At 37.7% G+C, this 11000-nt stretch overlaps 1 protein-coding gene across 1 annotated transcript in view; it reads left to right on the top strand.

Annotated features, from left to right (window-relative positions):
• The first annotated feature begins 350 nt into the window (after positions 1–350).
• SCN9A (sodium voltage-gated channel alpha subunit 9) overlaps positions 351–11000 on the top strand; it is a 126653-nt gene continuing 116003 nt past the window's right edge. The window contains exon 1 of the mRNA XM_081051446.1: positions 351–581. The gene's annotated coding sequence lies outside the window, so the exon portion shown is untranslated. The remainder of the gene's footprint in view (positions 582–11000) is intronic.

Below are 11000 nucleotides of genomic sequence, written 5' to 3'. Positions count from 1 at the left end.
TCTCGGAAATGTTAGCAGATTCTGGTGAGGAGGAAGAGAGGAAGGGGCTATGGGGGCGAGGGATGAGATACGGGAAGGGTTCTTCTAGCTGCTGGACACACACACACACACACACACACACGCACACGCACGCGCGCACGCCCCACCCGTAGTTGTAGCCTTAGTTGAGAGATCGCGCCCTCTCCTCTGCCTTCTACTTAGCACACAGTGGAGAGGCCGCCCTGACGCCACCACCGCGCCCCACGTAGGGTGCGGGCCACTCGCCCCCTGCGCGGGAGAGTGGGGCCAGGGCGGGGCGGGAGGCGGGGACCGAGAGGCGGCGGCGCCGCAGCCCGGGGAGGGGCGGGGCTGCGGACGGCCTGGGCGCACCCTGCAGGGAGGGCGCTGTCTGCGCGTGGGCCCTCGCCTGCGCTCCCGCGGCCGATGTCTAGTTTCCAGTGCTTCCCCCAGGCTAGCCCGGGCGGTGCTAGTTTGGGTGCCAGCGGCTGGTAGCGGCGGGGGCTCCGTGAGCAACAAGAGCCTAAAGAAAGAGGGAGAAACAGCAGCAGAGACGACGCCGGGGAAGAGAAGCCGGGAGCGAGGTGGGGTCCCCGAAGCCCCCCCCCCCTTCCCTGGGGCCAGATTCTGCGGATGCACTGGGTGGGCATGACTGGCGAGCACGGTCACCAGTAAGTGCCTGTTATCTTGCTCCTCTGGTGTGGCGGACAGGGAAGCCGCGAGTGTCTCGCTAGCGCTCGCCTCAACCGCCACACCCACCTCTGTTATTAGCGTCTCTCGGCTTTTGCCACCCGGTGTTACGCCACCTGGAAAGTGGGAGACCCGAGGGGAGCTGGGCGAGGGGGCGGTGTCAAAGCAGTTGGGGCGAGAGGAGCTGGCTGGAGACAGAACTGTTTCCATTGTAAGGCCGGTCCTTTGCGGGGTGTCACCGTGTGGGTTTGCGGTCAGGTTCTGAAAATGTGGACAGGGAAAGCCCCTGAACCGGATGGTTTCCCTACCGTCTGTTATTTCTTTCTGTCCATGCTGGCGGAGTCGTTGGATGGGTTTCGGTTCGGCGGGCAGGTCGTATTCGTTGCGAGCAAAAAGGCTGTGTTATATTTCCCATTCACAAAGGGGAGCGTGCGGAACCAGCAGCTTGTAATACCTGTGGGGGTAGCGCAGAAGCGCCGCACCCCTTCGCCGCACACAGACACAAATCACAGGACTGCCTAGCCCCGTTTCTCAACGCAGTTTTATGCTTTTCAAACGAATAAGCATTTTATGGTGAAATTCAGATAAAATTCGGAATCATTTTAACTTTTGATCAATTTCAACTGAAACGGTCATTTACTTTTAGAAAAAAAAAGTAGGTACTTTTGTTACTTGTGTTAAAGATGATTAAAGGATGAAAGCAAGATTACGAAACTGGAAAATGTAATGCCAACTATGATTATAGCAAACATTTAACGCGTGTTTGTAACGGTTTTTTTTTTTTTAATACAGTTGCAGTTTTCTTGGTTATTTATATCTCCTCGGAAGTTCAGAGCAATTTTTATGTGAGAGAAGCATAGAGGGAGATTTTAAAAAGCTCACTTCAATAAGATGAAGAACAAATCAACATGAGGTTTTAAAAGAATGTTTTCAGTTGCTGAGTATCAATGGGAGGTTCAGTTCTTTTCAGAAACACAATCGATGTTCTTTTCTATTTCTCCTCTCCTGTGGGCAGGAAAAAAGATGTTTTTCTCTTTCTTTCTTTTGGCAATTTAAAATATATTTTCATGATTTTTGCTTTAACGTAAGTAAAACTTATGTACATATAATCTGCAAACTAAATCCAATTATTAAATAGTCCATTTTATTGAAAAGCCTTCAAATTCCTTTTCCATTATTTAAAAAATAATATTCTTTCCGTTGTTTTTTTTTAATTAAACTATAATAGAATTACCATGATTGTTAGGATACTGCGTATCCACAACAAAGTGGTAGACAAAATATGACATTTGGTATAATGGAGGATATGCCCTCCATTTAGACAACTGATTATAGTTTTACTTATGGTAAGTTTTTGTATTTTGTGGACGTTTCAAATACACATCGTTTGGAGGTTCCCTTTTGGAAGTGAACCATTCTGCAGTCATGGGACACAGTTACATATTTTTACAGAGACTGGGCATACAATGTGCCATGATTTCTATGGTGTAGGTCAGGGCTCACATGGTACCTGGTGTTTCTACAACAGAAAGATGAGTCAGGTCTGGCTCTGTGCCAAGAGCATCCTGGTGCCTTCTGTGGCTCCTAGGACCCAGAGATAAACATGGGAGTCCTCCTGTGCTAGTGCTTGTGTTTTTGCTACCTGTGGCTGAGATGAGTTTTGGCCGCAAAGAAAATGTAAGAAATTCAGAGGTGGAATCAGAGGGAACCTATTCACCTTATTTAATATGACTAACGCACTTTCTCTGTGCAATGAAGAAAAAATAGAGTCTTATATTTTGCATGAATAATGAAAACTCATATTTATCTTATCTATTGGATATGTGAAAAAGTATAAAGTGCTGAAAGGATTTATATAGTATTTTTCTAACCTTGTAAAGGAGCTTAATGTTTATTAATGTGAATAATGTGAATGGGTCACTGTAAATGTCATAACGGTGGTAACTTAGGATTTTCTTTAAAACTTCTCAGCTCCTTTCCCCCAGTCTCCTTTATTTGAATAAATGGCTCCCCCATCCGCCATGTGTTCATTACTCTCTGTTCCTCATGATGGCATTTATCCCTAACTACTCCCTAGTTATATCTATCAGTCTTACGGCCTAAATGCACCTCCATTCAATTATGCTTCTCAGATGTACAGTTTCACCCTGTTTTCTGTATCTGTACTGCCACCAAATTAGTTCAGGCCATTATCATAATTTACCTGGATTCCTGCTACAGCATTCATATTAGTCACTCTAATTTTATAGTTTGCTCCTCTCCAGGTCACTTTTCATAATAAACAATCATGCCTCTTCTTAAAAACATTAATGGATTCATTACTGCATACAAAAAAAAGTTAAATGCAGAAACACAGACACCAATCAACAGCAAATTCTTTCTATTAACACACACCTCACTCTGACCTGGCCCTTCTCTACAACTTCACTGAACCCATCTCCTCCTCATTTATATGCACCAGCCACACTGGCCTTTCAGTACCTGGAACACGTTGAGTAATTTCACTCCCTGAGGCCTTTTCAAAAGCCATTCCCAGTGCCTGGGCTATTTCTTTCACTCTTTGAAAGTCTAGCTCCTTCTCAAACTTGAAATCTCAGCTCAAAGGCCTCTTCCTCAGAGAGATCATTCTTGATCACCTTGTCAACAGTCAGTTGTCATCTCTTAGTCTTTATCTTGATGGTTTTTTTTTTTTCATTCATAGTGCTTACTAAATTGCACGCAGGTATGTTGTGGATTTTTTTTAATATATATTGAATGCTCCAAAGGAACAGGGAGAAAATCTTTATTGTTGACTTAGCTTCCAGAACAGTGCTTGGTACTGTTTGTTGTTTTTTTTTTGGAGGGGGCAGTAATATTCTTAGATATTTATGTACATTATAAAGTACAAAGATACTACTTAATTCACAATAGAACACATCAATGTAGTAAATTTATGCATTTTATGATTCAATTTAGTTTCTATTTGTTGAGCATTTGGTACATTTACAATCCTCTACTGTGATTTTGAGGAGATAAAATATCCTGAGATGTAGTCTCATATTTCAGCAGTTATTAGGCAATAGTGTCTTCAAAGATAAGTGGATTATAATGTATTCTTAAGTAGGCAATGGCCACAACTGGATTAAAATATATTTTAAAGAAAGATTGTAGTACCTAAGCCGAGTTATATGACTTTAGTATGAGTGACTCCTACTGTACAGTGATGACCTTATGAGGTTTAAATCTGTCTTTTACCAAGAATTAAGGTTCACTCAGTAATCACTTAAAATATTGTTTTGTAATGAATATGGGTACTTGAGTGAGCTCAGCTGATTTAAGTATGGTCAGATGAGGCTGAGGCCATAGGTCCAGTGCTCACGTGATCCAAGCAGGTGTTTACTCCAGGCTCAAGGGGCAAATTATCTCACAAATCCAAAGTGTTCACTAAGAAAGACTCAGAGACACAGTGGGCAATCCATGAAGATCCATCACTATTATTAGGAGCTGGGAGAGGGGCTTCAAAATTCAGGCTAGTTAATGATAATGTCTTATTTACTCTCTCTCTCTCTCTCTCTCTCTCTCTCTCTCTCTCTCTCTCTCTCTCTCTTTCTCTCTCTCTCTCTATCTCTCTTTGTGTAGCTATAAGTATACACATTATTTTTTTGAGACTGTACTTAAAGATATTAACCAAGCAAGTAGTTTTGCAATTAACATTTGGTTGAAAATTTAGCTTTCAGTAAGATGACCAGCTTTGATTTTTTGATTTTTTTTTTTTTTTATAAAGAATTTGGCAATCATGTTTCTTCTTGAAGGACTAAACTATTTCATGAATTGTCACCAGGGATTTTGTTAAATTTGCTAGTAAGGTGGCACATTGTGATGATTGTAATGTGTTGGGGTGCACCTGTGTACTAATTGGAGATGGCCCTCTGTTTTACATGTCATAAATTAGGTAATTTATTCTTACACAGGAGTATTACAGCTTCCTTCTTCAGAACTATGCAGTTAGATTACCACTTACGATGGCAAGGTCATAATAAAGGATATTATAAGATTGTATAAAAATGATTTTCATATGAGGATTTATGGGAGAGCATTTACAGAATGTGGGTACACTACCTTTGTGGAATATGAGATAAATTTTGGGTGTCTTGCTATCCTGCAAAATGAAATTTCTTCATTGAAGGTTTAACTTACCCTTCCCTCACTGTATAGCTGGGAAGAAATGGCTTTAGGCAACAGGGAAAGCCTCAACTCTTGGCAACTAACGGTAGAATAAAGTTGGGAGAAAGGAAACCTGGGTGGTGAGGGAAAATGCCATACCATGATGAAGATGTAAGGGAGGAGTGAATGCCTTGAACAGTGCCAATAAACAATCTGCCACAGACAAATTTGAGTTGACATTATATATACATAGAATTAAATTATTTGATATCTTTTTACCTCCACTGAGAAAAGAGTTTTTCTTTTCTCTTTAAAATAGCAACTGCATTTTAAGTGAAAACATGCTGTTATTGCTTCTTGTATATAAGAAATGGAATACCTATGGATTTTTACGTAATATGTCAGGGAGACAAAATGCCATATATTACTAGTAAAATATCCCATTACTGTAATTGTAATTTCATTGCTATTCATTTTATGATTTCCTTTTGTTGTGTCAAGTGTTTGAGAGACTGCTATTATTGATTATAAAGTTCCTTAAAATGTTTCCTTGGATATTTTACAAAGCTTTCTGAATCATTTATCAAAATAAGATGCAACTCTAATTGCACCTGTGATTATTCACTTGGAAATTTAGAAGGAGTAAGTACATTTTCAATGTCATTAACCTACCACTACCATCTCTGCCCTGCAATGAATGCCTTTTTTTTTTCTCTTTCTGCTTCTCTTCTACATTTCATCTTCTGAACACTTGATATATATGCCAGTAATACAAATTTTGCTTGACTATTAGGTCAAACTGTTAATACATATAGTTGGAAAATTGAGCCCCTAAATAAAAATTAATATATTAGACAGATGCAATAAGATATAAGCACAAAAACCTCTCTGTAGATATTTTAGTGAAATTTTCTGTGCTATATGCCAAACTAGACTTCTTACATTATCTGATTTTTAAAAAAAATAAGGTGATTTCATTAGATGTAGTGTCTATGAAATGTACTAATGACTCATAAACTATGTATGTTAGAATATAATAAGATAATTTTAGAGTATGTCATCTTCTTGAATGTCTATAATTTAGAAAAATTCAAAAAATAAGTAAATGTAGATATTCAAATTCATACAGAAAAGTAAAACGGGAAAATGACAGAATGTTCTGTGATGAGATAACCCCTTATAAATTGATTTAAACTCAATCAATGATAATTTCAAGTCCAATGTACAGTGTTTCTTTTAGGGATTAGGGTAAAGGTAATTTCTTGACTATGTAAATTTTGAATAGGATCAATAGAATACTCTACTGGTAAATTGTGCCATCATTTTCTCTGGGTGATGATACAAAGTTAACATTCTATCTTGGTAAATATTATGAGACCAATCCTTATAGATGATCTTTTAATGAAATAAAATACTACAAAATTTAAGTGAGGGTTTTTCTCCCCTTAATGTAACATATATTCTTGTTCTCCTGGACAAACTGGACTCCAGGTAATTCAGGTAGGGAGAAGGAAAGTGGCATCCTTGGGTCACCAGGGAACAAGGTTCTTAAAATCCTGTGAGATTATCCGACAGCCTTTCAGGAATAAAGCCTTTGTAGAATGGTTATGCAGAGAAGCTCTTTTGCAAATTCACATTATGTGCCTACTATACTTCAGAATCTTTGTAAATATTCTTGTAAGTGTTCAAAACACAGAGGAATAAAGCTATATTCATATTAGGGTAGTGAAAAAGTGGTTTTTCTAAATATTTATCTTGCTCAAAATGTGGTCTTCGTTAAATACTTTAACTTCTCTAATATAACTTCATTGTCTGTAAAATAGGTAGTGTCTACTTCTAAGGGTTCTGTACAAATCAAGTTAAATATGCACACACATATATGTACACACACATATATACTAAAAGGTCATTTTAGTGTCTCTCACATGATAAGTAGGTATTCGACTATGGTAGATAGACATTTGGTAACAGTATAATATAATCAAAATATATTCTGATTATATTTTAATACAAATGGTACATTTAAAGTTTATTTTTGTTGCTTTCACTTTTACTTTTAATCCTATTTCAACGAATCCTAATAATGCAGTTTCCCTGTTTTTAAAGACAATTATACAGCTCTGATATGCAAGTAGGACCATTCCATTTTGAACTCTGTAACATTCAATTGGTAAAGTTGTTAGGTATAAGCTATTGCAAATAGTTTATATGAGGTATCTAAAAACTTATCAGTAGAAAAACATGGGAGACATGTTTAAAAATCAAGAATTTGTTGACCGTCCAATTACATTTTCTTTATGTTTTTGAATTATTTTCTATTAGAATTCTTCATTAATGGAAAGCAGTACAGTGGGGGTGACCTCCCAGATGTTCTATTAGTGGGTCTCACAACTAATATCTACTTTATAGGAAATTTTTAAAAAGCACGTGATACATTTTCTCACTTATCTATAAAATCAAACTTACTCTAGTAATTCAGTCATCAGGATTCAGTCATTCAGTCATTCAGTCATTCAGTCATAACTCTGAATTTTTAAATCAGCAAAAAAGATGTTTCAACCTGAGGGAAGTATTTCCAGTAAGTCCATTCACTTGCTTTATTTCATTGGTGATACATTTACAAAAATCAGAATCTTGTAAAGCAACTCATCAAATTAAGGGTAATTGAATTGTTTTTATTTATTGTTTTCTTTTGCAATCCACAATTCTTCCCCAGTAAGAAAGAATAATAGGCTATGTATTGCAAGGAGTAGGCCAGGGCAATATCATGAAGACAGAAAATGAATATATTATAGGGAACATAAGGGAACATATAGATAGCACAGTTTACATCTTGCTAATATTACTGACAATAACACTAATTTAACAGCCTCAAATATGAAGGTCTCATTTTTGCCAAGCATCACATTAAGGGATTTACAAAAGTTCCTTTTAAATCGCCACTACCATCTGAGGTGAGAACACTAAGGCTCAGAAGTTACCTAACCTTCCCAAAGACTCAGAATGATTATTAAACCCGAGGAACATACACATTCTTTTTAAAGGAGTGAAAAATCTTATTTATCCCAAGAATGTACTTACACATATCCCACACAGATATACCTGATGGTTATGTTACCAACGATTCCACAAAATGGAATTTTTTAACCCATAATGGAACTGAAATAGTCTACATAGTTCATTATAATATTAGAGAATAAGAAAAACAAAGATCGAAGCTTGTTGAAGTGTTCATCTTGAATAATGACTTTTGGGAAGTGCATTTGTGTTAAACTGAAATTTGGATTTTGGATTTAGGTGGACGTTTGAAGACATAATGACTTTATAAAATGTATCATACATTTTAAAAAGTGTTATTGATGTTATTTCAGAGGTTGAGTGACTTTGCTTTCCTGGTCAAGGGGTGTCATTGCACTGCTGACTTGATTTGGCCACGATTCAAATATTTGTTTTATTGTGAAGAAATTATACAGGAAAAGGGATTCTCCTGAGGTAGAAAAGAGTTGAAAGAAGAGGAGTAATGTCATTAAAATAATACCTGTATGAAGTGATATTGGTGAAGTTCATTCACCTATGAGTGATGAGGAGAGCAGACTGAATGAAGTTGCACATATGAGATCCTGGGTGTGGTTGGAGAAAAAGAGAAAGTCAAGTGACCTTTTGCAGGGTGAGGAAAAAAGAAGACTAAAGTTCTATCTAAAGTTCTATTTCTGAGAAATTAAGATATAGACATTCTTAGTTAGAAGAGTACAAACACTTTTAGCATCACATTGGTATGCTCAAATGTAACCTACATCATAGTACTTATTGTCGCAAAGGGTCAATGATTTATGTCAATTAAAGAGTTTCTTTAACATCAGTGATTCAAGGTGTTTACTCTTGAAGGTTTTTAAATATTTGGGAAAATTAATTTATTTTACATTATACTGATAATTTCCAGTGCAAATGATTTTCTTTATTTTATCTATTACATACTTTAATACTGTAAAAGTACATAATAGATATAAAGAAACAAGAGAATTTGGACCCCTGAATTCTATGATATTTCTCAATTTGTTCAAATGTTTGTGGATTGGCTTGGCAGCTTGTCCACTAGACTGTAAGGTTTTAAGAGTAGAGACCATAGCTTGTTCATATAGACATCCCTGCAGGGTGTCTTATATTCAGTGATTCCTAATACATAGTTGCTGAATAAATGAATCACTTATTGCACAACTATATGCTCAACTTTTATTGAAAAAGCTCTTCTTCACCAAGACTTGCTTTCTAAGAATGTAGGAGGAATAACTTAACAAGGACTTAGTAATTTATGCTCCTCAAGCCTAGCTTTTTATCATTTCTAGGTCCTGATATGACAGTCATATTTCTTATTTCTTACACAGGAAAGGAACAGCACTCCTGCTAATTTTCTGCCACATTTTGGGTTCATCAATTCTAGTGACAATATTTAGTCTTTTTTGCATAAAAGAGCCAAAATATTTTAACATGTACTCGAGCTGATGCCTTACAAAAGCTGAAGCCTCAATTCTTTCCTGAAAATGAGAGTTGGAGGATTTGCTTAAGAGGTGGACTGCAGTCAGATAGGGGGAGAGAGAGAGAGAGAGAGAGAGAGAGAGAGAGAGAGAGAGAGAGAGAGAGAGAGAGAGAGACACGGAGGGAAGGAGAGAGGGAGAGGGAGAGGGAGAGGGAGAAGGAGAGGGAGAGGGAGAGGGAGAAGGAGAGGGAATGAAAACTAGAATTTCCAACTCATTTGTCTTCAGCTGGTGATCAATCATTAAGCCCTATCTGGTTGGCCTCCAAAATGTATATATAGGTCAGGAGTTGGAATCCAAGTCTGTGTCAGTGCCATTGAGGCTTGTGGAGAGGGAGAACCTGGCAGAGATCCCAGGGATAGTGGTAAAGGCATGCTGAGTTGCTCCAGGTCAGCTCCTAGACCTCTCTGCATCACTGTTCTCAGCATTCATGTTTTCTGATATTTAACAGTAATTCCTTCTTTCCTTCCCTCTTCCTTCATTCACTTCTTTCAGCCAGTATTTACTGAATAGCTCCTCAGGCACTCCTGTAGACACTGGACATACAAAACATGGACAAAATATGAGGTTTATGCTAGTTTTGAGACAGATAATGAGTAAGTAAACAAATATTTACTTACAAGTAATACAAATATTTATTTACAAGTAAACCACTACCTGTTCTCATCGTATATGCTCTGAAGAAATGTAGAGCAGGACAGAGAGAATTGAGGTGAGGTGGCATTATTTAATAAGGGTGGTGAGAAAAGCCTTGTTAGAGGCGGTATTTGAGCAGACAGCTAAAGGGAATTGAGGAAGTGAGGGAGCCAGCTAAGCAACAGGAAAATCATTCCAGTCACAAGGAGCAGCAATTGCAACAGCCCTAGGCATATCTGATATGTTTATGGAATATCAAGAAAGTCAGTGTGGCTGAAGTGGAGAGAGCAAGGTAAAAAAGTAGTAGAAGATGAGGGCCTTTTCTTTTTGGAGGGCTTTTTCTTACTTTGGAAAAGCTCATTAAGTCTGCAGAGATCAGTATGAAAGTCAATTCTACAGTGCCCGGCATGGGGCAAACTGGGAGGGGATGAAATGTGCTTCCGCCCCCCTACCCCCCAACTGGATACTATTCTGGACATGGGTATAGCACAATACAAATAAATGATTGGGGAACTCCTAAATTTCCATACAAAATTTATCTCTTTGTCTTTTTTGTGTGATTTATATGTAATTGTTTTATATTCTCTTCCCATGATGGCTCCGAAGTCCTTATTACTATTTAAGCGAAAAAGGACTAGTAGGACAACAGGTTACAATTGAGAGTATCTTTACATATTTAAATTCTAGAAACTAAAACATGGTGAGAGTATAATAATATTTTGATTAATTTTTATGCCTATTGTGTAATTATTACTCATGAAATAGTGCTACTGCCTACATGTCAAGGAGTATGGCTGGCGAAATACATTCCAGAGAAGCACACTTGTAACCTGTTAAGTTTGACCCACTGCTATTGCTATGACTTTAGTATCCTCCTGACTCTTCACCCCTCCTTACACCTTTAAGGAAATTCTTCTGAATTAAATACCATTTTATTGTGGTAAAATATACATAACATATTTACCACTTTAACCATTTTTAAGTGTACAATTCAGGGGCATT

The sequence above is a fragment of the Rhinolophus hipposideros genome (genome assembly GCF_964194185.1).
Source record: "Rhinolophus hipposideros genome assembly, chromosome: 6".
NCBI lineage: Eukaryota > Metazoa > Chordata > Mammalia > Chiroptera > Rhinolophidae > Rhinolophus > Rhinolophus hipposideros.
The sequence above is the reverse complement of the archived record's forward strand: the minus strand, read 5'-3'. Positions and strand labels throughout refer to the sequence as shown.